Source organism: Arvicanthis niloticus, chromosome 5 (genome assembly GCF_011762505.2).
Source record: "Arvicanthis niloticus isolate mArvNil1 chromosome 5, mArvNil1.pat.X, whole genome shotgun sequence".
In the NCBI taxonomy this organism is placed as follows: Eukaryota; Metazoa; Chordata; class Mammalia; order Rodentia; family Muridae; genus Arvicanthis; species Arvicanthis niloticus.
The window spans coordinates 65,957,122-65,972,585 of NC_047662.1; the positions used below are offsets into that span (position 1 = coordinate 65,957,122).

Consider the following 15,464-nt stretch of genomic DNA (forward strand, 5'->3'; position numbering starts at 1 on the left):
TACACTATGATGTAAAGTCTAATGAGAACTTTCCTTATACCTTCATGAAGGGTGCTGCTACCCTGTTTTCATAAAGACTGTTTTAATCATCTGGAAATCATTTATAAATATAAGAGATTATAATGTGAAATCAATTTCTCATATATATGTGTATGTATATATACCCAATATATAGTAAATATTTATAATGTGTATATATATGTGGATATATATATATATATATATATAGTAAAATCCAAAGTCAAACTTAAAAAGTGCCACATATTCATAAAATACTTTTAAAAAATTAGCATTTGGTAAAGTTACAGTTTAAGGCTTAAGTAAAAAAAAAAAAACAACAATAACAACAGAAAACAGCAGTTCATACTTAATGTGAATGAACTATTAGCCATGAATCAAGTACTATTTTAAAACATCTACACATAGAAGAAAATAATGATCAATTTTAAATTAGAATTTTCTAGATTCTGAGCAAATGAATGTTGGATAACAAGTCCAGTTCTGAGTGCCCACTAAAAAGATTCCAGTTTACAGAGTTGAGAAAATACCCTTTTCTTGGATTCTCTTTAGGTTTTGATAACAACATTAGGTATGAGGGCCTGCCTCACTGTGTCGTGTTATACAAAACTATTTCTACATGTGCAGACAAGGCAGAAACCACCGCTGGCATTGGGAGTGAATTAGAGATTCCACTGTTGTATGCGTTACCATTTTTGTAGAATTTTTTTAAAGTACAACTGGAGAAAATCAATGTCTGCATCTAACACCTAGTTCAGCAATTTTCTTTGATCTCTGTTCTTTTGATTTCTTGATACTCCACTGCAAGCAGATAGCTGATGGAAATCATCTCTTTTTATGCTGGAAGTTTAAAAAAAAAAAAAAAAAAAAAAGTGCCTACAGTGGCCACTCAGATATCTCCATGAAGCCCAGAGTTTACTGGATCCATGGAAGGAAAAGAACACCCAAAACCAAGCATCAGCCCTAGTCGGCAGGGCTGAGGGCTCACCTCATAGCCTTCATCCTGGGCCTGGGTTCTTCAGTTCAAAACATGAACACAGGCAGCAGTAGTGCACCAATGGCATAGGATGTGTCACAGGCATCGGATGTGTCAGAGGCAGCCGGTGCACCAAGGCAGGGGGTACACCAGAGGCAGCAGTGACTCTTGCTAGGCTTTCTCTTACCAGAATCCCTTCAGAGCTAACACCTGCCATGTGAGTCGGTAGCCTCACTAGCTGGGTGGGCTCGCAGCTTTTCTCCTCTGCAGACCCAGGCAGGGTTGGGAGGATGCTGAAGGAGCCAAGACAGTGAGGATTCACTCTTCTCCCTTGCTTTCTTTAACTTACTATGGCAAGGTTTTTTCAATGTGTTGAGCTGACGCTTCAAAATTTTGTTTTAAAGTCTTTTAGGATTTTAGGATGTTCATCAGTTACAGTAAGGAGTACTGATGTGATGCACAAACTGAAATTGTAGTTTCAATAGAGTGTACAGTGGTTATATCAAGTATTTGAGCATGCGCTGTTTTGAGAATATGACCGTTTTACTCTGCTAGCAGAACTCTGAGCTGCAGTCACCGCTGTACGAGAGAGTAGAACCTGTTAAACTTACGCTGCCCGGCCTGAGACTTAGAACCTTTTGATTGTTCTCTCTCCGGTTCGCCCCCTCCCCAGCAGTGAACACTATTCTCCTCTCTGCTCCCAAGATTTCCGTAGTTGCTCACTTTAGTCCTCTGACACATAAGGGAGGCATGAGGCATCTGTGCTGGGCTAGGCTTCTTGCACATCTATCAGTGTCCTCACAAAGGACAGGATTTCTCCCTGTAAGTCTGGCAGAATTCCACTGTGCAGATTTGTCTATTCACTGGCTGGTGGACACTTGGGTTGATTCGAGAACCTGACTTGTAAGAAATGCTGCAATAAACACAGCATGCAGACATCCCTTCAACAGACTGATGTCCATCTTCTGGGTAAATATACAGAAGTAGTACTACAGTGTCATCTGGTTTGGGGTTGTTGTTTGTATGTTTGTTTAGAATGGGTTTACAGCTTCATGCTTCAAGTTCTGGCAAACAGACTCAGATCAAGAGATCCATTATCCTCCTGAGGTTCTTTGTGATGGTCTACACTTCAGAAGAGCAACTTTGCCAAACTGACCAAGAGGCTGGCTTTGCCAGTTTTAGAGATGCACACAGCTTCCTGTAATATGTTGCACCTTTTGTTCCTGTGAGTCCATCGGCCCACGTCTGATAAACTGCAAGGCCATCCTTCAGGGAAGAGCTCCGCCAAGCCCTGCATCCTCTGCATCCTCAGGAGATTCTGCAGGACTTGGCATTCTGCACAAGACTCTGGCTTGTCTTTTCTTATCATTCTTTTTATGTGTCTATTTCCTACCATGTGTGTAAAAATGCCCTTTTATCTGATAGAGTGGTTCTGACTACATAACCTTGAAACATGGTGTTCACTATTTCTACAGTATTTTAAATCAGTCTCAGCTTTTTTATGTTTCCCTCTGTCCTTATGTTCTTAACACAGAAAATAATTGAGGGAAAAAACCGGAGGCAGACAAGGAGGAAGGAAAGGTAAAGAAGAAAAAGGGAGGAAGAGAAGGGAGAGGGAGAAGGAAAGGGAAAGAGAGAGAAGAAGAGGGTGAGAATGTAAGAAGAGAGAATATAGAGTTCCTTAAAGAGTTTTATTCCTCACCGGCCCCTAGTCAGCAGTCAGGTTTATGTTTCTGTAAATAAAAACAAATGCCTGCTTCTACTAGGAGAATCACTTGCTGTACTGTTAGAAAATACAGGGTTGTTTTTATTTTCATGAAAAGGAATAAAATTTGATTTTAAGTTACCTAGCTTTGAAAAACAAAACAAAGACCAGCAGAGTTTCTAGTGAAATTTTGATCTGAGAATTAGATGTTTAAATAACAACTAAATAGTAAATATTTTTCTTGTTACAAATAATATCAAAAAGGGTACTTGGAAGTGCTTTTTGTAATGTAATAAAGAGATAAGAATAGTAAAAGAACTTTGTTCAGAGATTGGTAAGAGTTAACATCTGCTATCCGATCTGACACATTAAGTCTGGGAAGCCTGTGGCCATTTAAACTTCTTTATAAACTGCTTAGATGTTCAGGTTGTCCCATATAAATATAAATTTGGGCAATTTTTTAAAAAGAAATTGGTTACCTGAAATAAGAGCTAGGTGTCATGTGAATCTTTATGGAAGCACTTTTATTTTCTCAATGAGCTATAAATGATTCTATTACAGCTGTTATTGTTGATCACCTAAATACACACTCACAATACAGAATGTATCTGCTAAATTTTTCCACTTTAAAAAAAACATGTGGGTCTGGGCCAGAGCACTGAACAGATCTTGGGTGGCAGCTCTGCCCCCAACATCCAAGAACCCAGAGGAAGCAGGGATCCCAGGCACTCGAACTCAGGCAGTATCTTAGGTAAGCAGACAGCAGGGCCCGCCCTAAACAGGGAGTAACTGGGAACCAAAAGGACCCAGGAAGTTACTCCTGGCCCGGAACACTGGTTCCTTCCTTCCGGTCTGGGCCAGAGCACTGAGCAGATCTTGGGTGGCAGCTCTGTCCCCAACCTCCAAGAACCCAGAGGAAGCAGGGATCCCAGGCGCTCTAACTTGGACAGTGTCTTAGAAACTAGTTCTCAGATCTGAGGCCTAGATCAGACCTCTGCCAGGTCTGCTGTTGTATGGACCCCGGATTCCACCTGAGACATACTGGAAGGTCCACTCAATCCAGAGCCACAGAGGAACAAATGAACTCAGAGCTTCAGACAACATATCCTGAGATATTCTAGAGGAGACACTGCACCCAGAACAGCAGACACCTAGCTGGACTACTACCTTGGAGGCACCATATCCTGAGGCATCCTAGAGGTACCACTGTAATCAGTGCAGCTAGAAAAGATCACAGAGACATCTGGACCCCTAGGAGATCAGACACAAGCTAGATAACTAGAAAGACAGGCTTCAGTCAGAGACAGCAAGTACAGGCAGCACTAGAGTTAAACAGATGGCAAAAGGCAGGAGCAAGAATGTAAGCAACAGAAACCAAAGTTACATGGCATCATCAGAACCCAGCTCCCCCATCAGAGCAAGCCCTGAACACCCCATCACACCAGAAAAGCAGGAATCAGAATTAAAATCACTTCTCATGATAATGATAGAGGGCTTTAAGAAAGACATAAATAACACTCTCAAAGAACTTAAGGAGAGCACTGATAGACAGATAGAAACCCTTAAAGAGGAAACACAAAAATCCCTTAAGGAATTTCAAGAAAATGCAACCAAACGGGAAAAGGAATTAAACAGAACCATGCAAGATCTAAAAATGGAAGTAGAAACAATAAAGAAATCACAAAGGGACAATACCCTGGAGATAGAAAACCTAAAAAAAAAGATCAGGAGTCATAGACACAAGTATCACCAACAGAATACAAGAGATGGAAGAGAGAATCTCATGTGCAGAAGATACCATGGAAAACATTGACACAACTGTCAAAGAAAATGCAAAATACAAAAAGCTACTAACCCAAAATATACAAGAAATCCAAGACACAATGAGAAGGCCAAACCTAAGGATAATAGATATAGATGAGGGGGAAGACTCCCAACTAAAAGGACCAGTAAATATCCTCAACAAAATTATAGAGGAAAACTTCCCTAACCTAAAGAAAGAGATGTCCATAAATATACAAGAAGCTTACAGAACTCCAAATAGTTTAGACCAGAAAAGAAATACTTCCCGCCATATAATAGTCAAAACATCAAATGTACAAAACAAAGAAAAAATACTAAAAGCAGTAAGGGAAAAAGGCAAAGTAACATATAAAGGCAGACCTATAAGAATTACATCAGATTTCTCACCAGAGACCATAAAAGCCAGAAGATCCTGGACCGATATCATACAGACCCTAAGAGAACACAAATGCCAGCCCAGACTACTATACCCAGCAAAACTGTCAATCATTATTGATGGAGAAACCAAAATATTCCATGAGAAATCCAAATTTACACAGTATCTCAACACAAATCCAGCACTTCAAAGAATAATTGGTGGAAAACTCCAACACAAGGAGGGAAACTACAACCTAGAAAAAGCAAGAAAGTAATCTTCCAAAAACCGTAAAAGAAGGTAGCTACACAAACATATCTCCACAAATGTTAGCCCAAAAGCTTGGATTAGCGAAGACTCAACCCACAGACCACATGAAGCTCATGAAGAAGGAAGACCAAGAGGGGATGCCTCAGTTCTACTTAGAACGAGAAACAAAAATGCTCAAGGGAGCAAATAGGGAAACAAAACATGGAACAAAAACTGAAGGAGGGGCCATCAGGAGACCATTCCACCTGGTTATTCACCCCATGTACAGCCACCTAATCTAAACACTGTTGTGGATGGCTGGAAGTGCATAATGTGAGGAACATGATATAGCTGTCTCCTTAGAGGTCAGCCAAAGACTAACACACTCAGAGGACAATGTTCACAATTAACCACTGATATGATCAGGGGTTTCCCAATGGAGAACTTAGTGAGAGGACTGAAGGAGCAGAAAGGGTTATTGACCCCAGGTGGAAAGCAACAATACCAAACAACCAGAGCCCCCCAGGGTCTAAACCACCAGCCTGGGAACACATAGGGAGGGACCCAAGACTCCAGAGGTATATGTAGGGGAGGATGGCCCTGTCAGACATAGGTGGGAGAGGAGTTTCTTGGTCCCATAAAAAAAAAATGAATGAAAAATGAATGAATGAACACACAATGGGGGGGGATGTGAGGGCGGGGATGGGATAGTGAGGGGGTAGGTGTGGTCACTGCCTCATAGAAGCATGAGGAGGGGGATGGGATAGGTTTCTGGGTGGTGGGAGGAAGTAGGCTAAGAGGATAAAATCTGAAACGTAAATACTACAACCAATTTTAAGAAGCGGGGAAAAAAAAGTCTTCAGAACCAACATCTTTAAAAAAAAAATGTCAGCCCCCTGGGGGTGGGAATTTTTTTTTTTTCTTCTTGATACTAAAACTTGTTCTGAGAATTGTATATTGCAGAATACACAGCCTTGGTGTATCTACTCATCAAGCATACTGAGCAGACCTGCCCAAACCTCTGATGTCCTGGAATTCCATCTGGATTCAGTGAAGACACAGCATCAGAGGCTTATCAACTTACTCTCCCCCCTACTCCTCTTCTAAAATCTCAACGCCCTTAATCAGCTTGAAGAAGTTAAAGAAGAGTCAGCGCCCCTATTCCCTGAGCTTGGGGACTAATGTGGTTAATAATGGTCTGTCTTTCTAGGGACAAGTAGTGGTTTTGTTGGAACAGGGGGGATTAGCTAGGACTTACAGCATAGCCATAACCTACTGGTAGAAATCTGTATAATTATTATCAAGATGAAGTTATAAATTCTTAAATGGTACAAAAATTACTTTGATCTCAAATTTAAGGTTTTCATTGGTACGAGCCTCTTATTAATATAAAAATGAGATGAATATTGATACACTCATGGGCATTGTGCCTGTATAACACATTTAGGAATACAATGCCTAGACCCAGCCCTTTTTTAACTTTTTTTAACTGATTTGGGACGGTTAACCTATGAGTTAAGGGACTATAGCAAATTCATATTTTTGAGTTTATTGTTAGGGTGCTTTCCATATTTTACTTAGAAATAGCTGAGAGGAGTTAACAGAAAACAGTCCAGGTTACCTTACATGGATAGTTGGTTTTCAAAACATCAGAAGTCCATAGAACTGATGCTACAAATATTTATATATTAATGTTCATATTGATTAGAGACCTGTCTGCTCCTGACAGCTTCCTGTCGTGGATTCTAAGAAGAAATTGAGCATCCTTGGAGTTACTCCAGTTGTGTGGTAACAGCCACTAGGCAAGAATTGCCTCTCTCCATCTACAGACAAATTACTGTCCAGAAAAGGACACACATGCAGAATAGTCGACTGATTATATCTGCCTAGACAGAGTAATCAGTCCTTAATAATCCTGCATCACCAAGGTCTGTCAGATGATTCTGGGCCAGAAGGCTGAAGATTTGATGCTCCAACGTTTGATAGTATAGGGGCTTTTCAGGTGTTCAGAGGTCTCTATAAATTGGCTAAGTTTTAGAAGCTATGCTTTGTGCTTCCCACAATTATAGTTAACTCAGTCATTCTGGATTTCTGACGGGGTTGAAAACTTATAGCTATTTACCATAAGAGAAAAGATTTGAGTGGATGGTCGTCAGCTGACATTCATCCTAAAGCCAGGTTCAGAACTAAATGTTTTAGTTAGGATAGATGACAGAGGTGCTGGCTAGTCAACAAAAGGATGGACTGGGTATTAGGACTATCTTGTACCTCACTGGTACAAATTGGCATAATTATGCTCTAATTGTATTTTGAGAGAAAAGTTTCATTTTAACAGGAAGGGTGATGTGTAGGAGGAGCTAAGGTAGGAGGAGTACTGAGAGGAAGAAAAGGAGTAAGAAGAGGAGGAGAAGAAGGATAGGAGAAGCTAGGTGATGAAAGAGAGAAAGAGGGGGGAGACAGGGAGGCAGATATTCATGTATCTCCACCAGTCAAAGATAGTTGTTATATCTAGGTCGGTCAGTGGGTTACACCTCTGATTGAACAATTCCAAACTTATAACGCTTATGATTAACATTATTTAAAAAAATGTATAAATGCAAAAAGGAAAAGGGGGCATGGGATAGGGGTTTTCTAAGGGGGGGGGAATGGGGAAAGGGGATGGCATCTGAAGTGTAAATAAAATATCTAAAAAAAATCAAAAAAATCAAAAAAATCAAAAAAATAATAAAAACATGTGATATGTAGTAATTGAACACACCCAATAGCCATTTTTAAAATTATGATTTTTCTAAGAATGTTTCCAAACAAAAAAATAAAGGGCTTGCCTAATAATAAAATAATCTCACAATACATTGTCTATAAATCAAAGGCGATTTTCCAGCCAAGGCTTCTAAACAGCTAGAGCGGGGCCATCTGCCTCCTGTGCAGCATCCATGATGGTTATGCTTTTAGGACTTATGGTGAGAGAGATGAAGGAAAGCATGATTGAGTCCCAGGCAGGCCATGCTAAGCACATGTTGTAGTAGAGGTTGGAGGGACTGCACCATCCCTGCCATAATTGAAGCCAGCCTTGGGGGCAGGTAAGTTAGCCTGCCAATGACTTGAATTCTTTGCCTAGAAAATAAGGATAGACTCTTCAACTCAGAAATGGTGTAAGTCCATTACAATGCCGTGCATGATGGCATATGGTAAAATATTGGTATCAAACTTCTATGTGACGTTAACTTAAAAACTCAGGATTTATAAACATAAAACTTATGGTTTCAGTATTTAACATTTTGAGAGATAAGAGAGACCATGATAGATCACTCTTCTTTAGACACATGTTCCTCAGAAAAACACTTCTGATTCTTTGAGAACTTCATACATGCATTTTGATCACACCAACACCCACCTCCCCTTAACTCCTACCAGATGTGCCCCGACCTCCCCATCCACCTGGAACTTTGTGTCTACTTTTTTAAAATGTAATGTCCATTGGCTCAAATTTGTGCCTTCTATATATTTCTGGGTACAGAACCATCCACTAGAGTAAGGTCAACCCATCAGGAGCCAACTCCTTAAAGAAAACTGATTCTCCCTCCCACAGAAGCCATCACTGTCCTCAGCTCTGTACGGTCCCCTGCCTACTCCATTATAGAAGACCGGCTGGCTTGATCTTGTGCAGGTGGGTTCTTGAGAGCACCAGTCTTGTCTTTTCCAGACCTCTGACTCTTACAATCTTTCTACCTCCTTTGGTTACAGTGGTCCTTGAGCTGTGGGGAGAAGGTGTCCCATTTGTGAGTTTTTCTTAGGGAGAAGGAATGCCTACTGCCCCATGGCTCTTAAGTGTAGACTAAACCTTTTTTGGCTGAATTCTGTAGTATGCTTTTCATTACTGCAGTCTCTGTGCTGGCTTCAAGCTGCTTTGCTGCTGGCTGGTTTTCCACAGAGTGCGACAACGGTGCACACAGTGGTGAAGACATCAGTGTCCACAGGAGGGAAAGACGACAAGTCTTGCTCACTATTTTCACTTTAATTCCCAGTGGGTTCTCAGCACTAGACTCTCAGTACTTTAGCATAACAAAAAGTATCTGTGTGTCAAGTTCAAGCCCCACCCCCCCCTTTTTCAGTTCTAGCATGCTGGAGTCACAGGACACTACAATGTACACAATCAGAACTGGAAGAAATTCAGGAAATTGTTTTCTTACACCCCTGAGATACAAATATGCATATATACATCCACTTTCAAACACACATACACTTATATTTGCACTCATATGACCATCTGTTATTATACCATTAAATACTTCTTGTAGCTACTAATTCTAAATTCTAGTATGTAATTCCAAACCTTGGAAGGTATTTTGTGCATTCTTCTCCCCGTGAGTACAGATTAGCTTGACTCTTGGGTTTACTGCTGAGGGAGTGGAGGAATCAAGAGGCAAGGGAACATTAGAAAGAACTCTCTAAGGTCAGCAAACACCCTAAGGGCCCCCACAGACCTAGACATTTAGGAAGGACCAACATAAAATGAAAAAGAAAAGCAAATCAGAAAACTGGTAGAGACATCAACAAACATGTTTGTCACACAGTTTTGTTCTCAAGCAGATCCCAGCTCTCGGGTCCATCTGACTGGTTTGAATTCAAGCCTCGACTGCTTGTCTGCCATGGAAGACTGATGGATTAATGAATGGTTCTGAGTCTCTGTGCTTCCCCTATACCAGGCACTTTTTTGCTAATTTCTTTTTCTGCTTCCTTGTCCAGCCTCCTCTACATTTCAAACTTTGGTACTGTGCTATCTAGTTACTACTAAGTATGGCACTCAGTGCTTCAGACCCACCACTGGGTTATCCAATTTTTCCCTCATAGGTGAATTCTCCACCTCTCACACTCTGCCTTACCTCTTCAGTGAGGCCTTTCCAGAACCGCTCCCCACCCTTTCCCAACTCCACTGATGACAAAAACATGACCAGAATTTATATCTCCTTGTGAGCATTTATATATATATATAAATATATATATATATATATATATATATTTGCTTTCCCTATAAAATCATGTGTACACCATGTGACAAAATAAATCATGACCTTGTATTTCTAGCACTTAGCCACTTAGCTAAGACTAAATGAAACCCCTAATTGGCAAGTGATTAAATGAGCAAACCACCAATATTGTCACTTCATGGTTCGGGTTTCAAGTGCCTCTTTGGTTATTTTATGCATAACAGATTATATCTCACATAGGAGTATCATAGTGCAGGAGAAATATAGGAGCTTTGAAATTATAGCCTTCCCAGATTCCTATATCATCCCGGCACATGAAGTATGTGACCTTTGACAGATTATTTACACTGTTTATCTGTGTTTAGAAAAACCAGTCCTTGGGGTTATTACAAAGAATAAATGAAATAAGATTTTAAAATGCAACAATTTGTGTTTAATTTTTCTTAATTCTCTTAATGATAGTAAGTTCCAAGTTTATAATTAAAGCTAACGTGTGTTGGGTTTGCATATCAGGCGCTATGCTAGGCTCAGCTTTGTAGACAATACATGAATTCTCACAACTCAAAGAGAAAATCCCATGATTCCCCATATCTTACTGTTCAACAAAGTAGAGCTCAAGGGAGTAGAATCATGCTGCCCTGGGTTGTACGTTTTAGTATGGCAGAAAGAGATGTGAATCTTGGTCTGTTTCAGCTGCTTATACATTGACCACTGTCCCCTCATGCCACCTAAAGCAGACACAGCCTTGGGCTTACTTCACATCTAGGGCCACTTCACAAGGTTCAGCAATCCTGGTGACTGGAACATACAAACGCATGCATTGTGCTGGAGACAGAAATAATTGCTTTTATTTGGGAAAGCACTGTTGTAGCATAATCTGAATATCCTCAGGACCACAGTAAATAAATCACGCAGCGTTTACATGATGAAAGTTCCCGTCTTTTTATCAAGATTTTCAGTTGTTGTTAGGCTCCAATATAAAATTCGGAACTGAAGTTTTAAATTACCCCAGAACATTTAACTTAATTCTAAATTATTTTAAAGATGTCTTGTGCCTGACAAGATAACAGCTCTCATTATCCGCTCTCAGATAGTTCGGTTTCCTGATGTGATGGGTCTGGGAAGGAGATGAAGAGCCTTCCTGGACAGCTTTTGTTTTTCTCTCCTACTCCCCTCAGATCCCACACTCTATTCTTCCTGAAACTGACTTCTCTTTCCCCAAGCACTAATGGGAGACTTCCAGAAACGGGCAGGGGGAAAAAAACACCTTTCCCTTGTCTCAGAAACCTGTATTTCCACACAACCCAGAGAGAATTTGAAATGGAAATATATTCATATGCTCAAATGTACAAAAAGAACAAGAACTGAACAAGCACAGGAATGCTATGCCTTAGAAAGCCTTGGGTGAACTGTTTTGTTTTGTTTTGTTTTGTTTTGTTTAATGTATCTACATGCTAACCACAGGAGTGACTTTCTTAATTTACAAAAGACTTAACGTAACTAAAAGAAAAATCTAGTTAGAAAATTAGCTAAGGAAGCATGCCCACGCTGACAGTGTTTGGTTATCACCGAAAGTCCCAAATGCTGAGTATGCAGTGCAGAACTCATCACTCTCTAGTGGGACTGGCAGAAGCTAGGTGGGATCCAGGCCACTTCTGTCTTGGTGGTTCAGAGCTCACTTCTTAAAGTGCGGGCTGTAACCCCATAACTGCACATGAAAACTCTGTCAACAAGAGATTTCTTAACACAAAATCACCAAAACCTAATTCAAAGTCAAAGGTGTAGTTAACGGACCTTTGTATTATATTTTGTTAAAATATTTGACAGTAAAGTTTGCTGATTTGAGGGCTTTTGAGATGACTCAGAAATTAAGAACACTGCCTGTTCTTCCAGAGGACATGGGTTCTATTCCCAGCACCCAGATAGTAGCTAATGACAATCTGTAGCACTAGACCCAGAGGATCTGATGCCCTCTTCTGGCTTCCACTGGCATTGCATGCATACATACATGTAGGCAAAATGCCTATACACATAAAAATAGACATTTTAAAATGAATTAATTTGTTAATTAAATATTTTTTTAAAAAGTTTTTGGCTTGATTATTCTTTTGAAAAATCATTAAATTAATATTGGTTTTAGAGTAGGATAGAATTTCCAGAAGTTTCTGAAATGGTCCTAAACATACTTTTGCCATTTTTAACTATGTAGTTACATGGAGTGACACTCTCAGTACTGACCATTATAAAATCAAAATATCAGCCAACTCCAAAAAATGTTAAAGATGCTCTAGGTCCTGAAACATGAAATATTTAGCTATTGTTTAATTCTTTATGTAAAAATAAACAAGCATCCATCTTGTTAGCATGAAAACTTGTTTCAGTGAATGGTAATGATATAGATAGATAGATAGATAGATAGATAGATAGATAGATATCAAAGAATCACTTTAGAAGAGATTTCTTTATGATGTATGACAGGGAATGGCTATGCTATATGTTTTATATTCTATCTGTATGTGCCTACAGACCTAGGACTGCAGAAGAGCTTCTTGGGTGAAAAGTGGTCATGAATGGAAAAGTTTAAGAAGCCGTGCTGTCCCGCACACTGCATGCGTCTATCCCATGGCAGAACTGTTGGAGAATGGGCTGCTGTGTCTGCATTCTGGGCAGAAGAAAGAAAGCACCAGAGAGGAACTGTTTCCATCTGAAAATACCTCTTAAAACTGAACACTGTGTGTGCGTGCGTGCGTGCATGCGTGCGTGCATGCGTGTGTCTGTGTCTGTGTCTGTGTCTGTGTCTGTGTCTGTGTCTGTGTCTGTGTCTGTGTCTGTGTCTCTGTGTGTATGTGCATGTGTGCATTCAAGACCAGAGGTCAACCTCAGGTGCCACTCCTTTGACACCATCTACATTTTTTGTTTGAGGCAGTGTCTTGCTGGCATGGAGCTCACCTAGTAGGGTAGACTAGCTAGCCTGTAGGTCTTGGGGATCCACTTTTACCTTCCTTCCCAGTACTTGGGTTATACATACATAATGTATGTCCATTTTCCCCCCATGGGTATGGAGGATCAAACTCAGGTTCTCATGTTTGAAAGGCAAGCACTTTATCAACTGAACCATGCCTCCAACCCCTTAAAACTCTTCGGTTGTATCTCGTCGGCTCACTTAAGGGTTTTCTGTGGCGGGTCCTAGGCAATGCAGCTTCTGCCCCCCTTGAACTTCGTGAGTAATATTTAAAAGCTCTGCCACTAAGAAAGAAAAGCCATAGAAGGAGGCCTGGCAGCCACTGTCTCGGGTGCAAATGGCCTATTTGGTTGGGGCAGAGGCGGTTCAATAGCCAGTGAACACATAGAAACATGTTAACATAGTGAATTTCACTGTGATTAAAGATGTACAACTATAGCACAGAGAAATGGCTTTTCACCCACCAGATGGAAACCGTGCAGACAACTGGTGATGCCCACTATTAAGAAAGAGGAAAAGGGAAGCTCAGATCACGTGGGTGTGAAGCTGGTAAAAACTTCACAGACTTCTAAACGTATTTCCCTGTATATTTGCCATCTCTGCCACAAGGCATTTCCTTTACAGACATCACACACACACACATACACACACACACACACACACACACACACACACACACACACACAAAAGAAAAAAAAGAAAAGAAAACCAACCCAAGCACCATGGCATATGCCTGTCATCCCAGTTACTTAGTAGGCTGAGACAGAGGCTTGCAAGTTTGAGATCAGGGTGGGCTACATAGAAAGATCACATCTCAAAATCAATTGATTGTTGATTGATTCCTGTAAAACCTCCAAAGAGAACTAAAATCTCCATCAATAGATGTTCATTTAACTGATACATGGCATAGTCAAATAATACAGTATTTTTAAAATCTGGGGTAAATATTTAAATGCTAACATAAAAAATATGTTCATGTGAAAAAAGTTCAAACAAGATTTTACACGTACATACACACACACACACACATACATACATATATACATACATAAATACATATATACATACATACAAGCATACATACATATGCACTGGAGCTCCTTGAATTACAACAGAGTCATACCCCATACATGCATCATAAGGTAACCATGCATTTAATACATCTACCAAGCATAGCCCAACCTCACAGCACACTAGTGTAGCTGTTTATCCCTGTGAACACATGGTGACTGGTAGATACAGTTCACTGCTACCACTCACCGTCACAGGAAAACATCCTAGGGCATGTCACTATTCCAGGAGATCAAAATCCAAACTGAAGAACAGTTTCTACTGATGAATGTTGGTGAGGCAAGATGGTGAGGGAAAAAAATTAAGTAAATCTGCAGTAACTCAGGACTGTGTGTGTGTGTACATGTGTCTATATATGTATATACATATATATGTACACATGTGGTATACAGTAATATTAATATATGTATATTTTCTTTAAAAAAAAAAAAAAACAGAAAGATACATCCAGGCATGCATAGCTTTTTTTTCCTAGAAATGAAACATAAAAATTTAACTTTGGAATGTGGTCCATTAAAAAAGGACTAAATGTTTAAATTTTCCCATGATTTCTTATCTTTAAAATCATTTGACTCAGTAGCTAAGGTTGTGAACTGAGTATTGGAAATATAGGTGATTAGAAACAACAATGGGGAAAGTAAAAGACCCCTGCTAGCAGTGAAGAATGGGTAATTAATGAGATATTTAATGGCAATAACAAGTGAACTTTAAATATTGGTACTAAGTGTTCATGAGAGCATTGTAAAGAGGTGTCACAAACTGCCAGTTACTGTATACACGATAGGACCATGGCGACTGTGACTGGGCAGCTGTCCTGAATGTCTAATGCCACATGATGCAACAAGTCCATTTATGATTAGGTCCCTTCTATCAGTGGTGGACAAAACCTGGAAATAATCCAGCATTAACCTCAGAGGGATAGGCTAGTGAGCTACACACCCGGGAAAGTACTGCACTGCTGAAAAACACAGAGCTTTACTCCTTTGGGTTGTATGGGCAAATGCGTAGGCCTGAACAAGGGTCTGCAGATATTGTCTGTGATGGGCCTAATAATATTTCATATACTGTAGGATATGTATTTTTCTACTTTACTTATTGAATGTATTGTTTTATTACAAAAACCAGCCGCAGAAAATATATAAATGAATTACCATAATTATGTCCAATTACAATTTTGTTTGTGGACATTGAAATCTCAATTTCAATCATTGTTATATAGCACAAAATATTCCTTTGGCTTTTTCCTACAAAATGTTAAAAATGTTAGAACCATACTAAGATTGTAATGAAAATGACCACATGAAACAGGTGGCAGTTGGATTTGGTCAGCAGAGTCA

The 15,464-nt window shown here is 39.9% G+C and overlaps 1 protein-coding gene across 10 annotated transcripts in view; it reads right to left on the minus strand.

The window, feature by feature from the left end:
* Ccdc171 (coiled-coil domain containing 171) overlaps nucleotides 1–15,464 on the minus strand; it is a 310,848-nt gene that overhangs the window by 11,225 nt on the left and 284,159 nt on the right. The window lies entirely within an intron of this gene.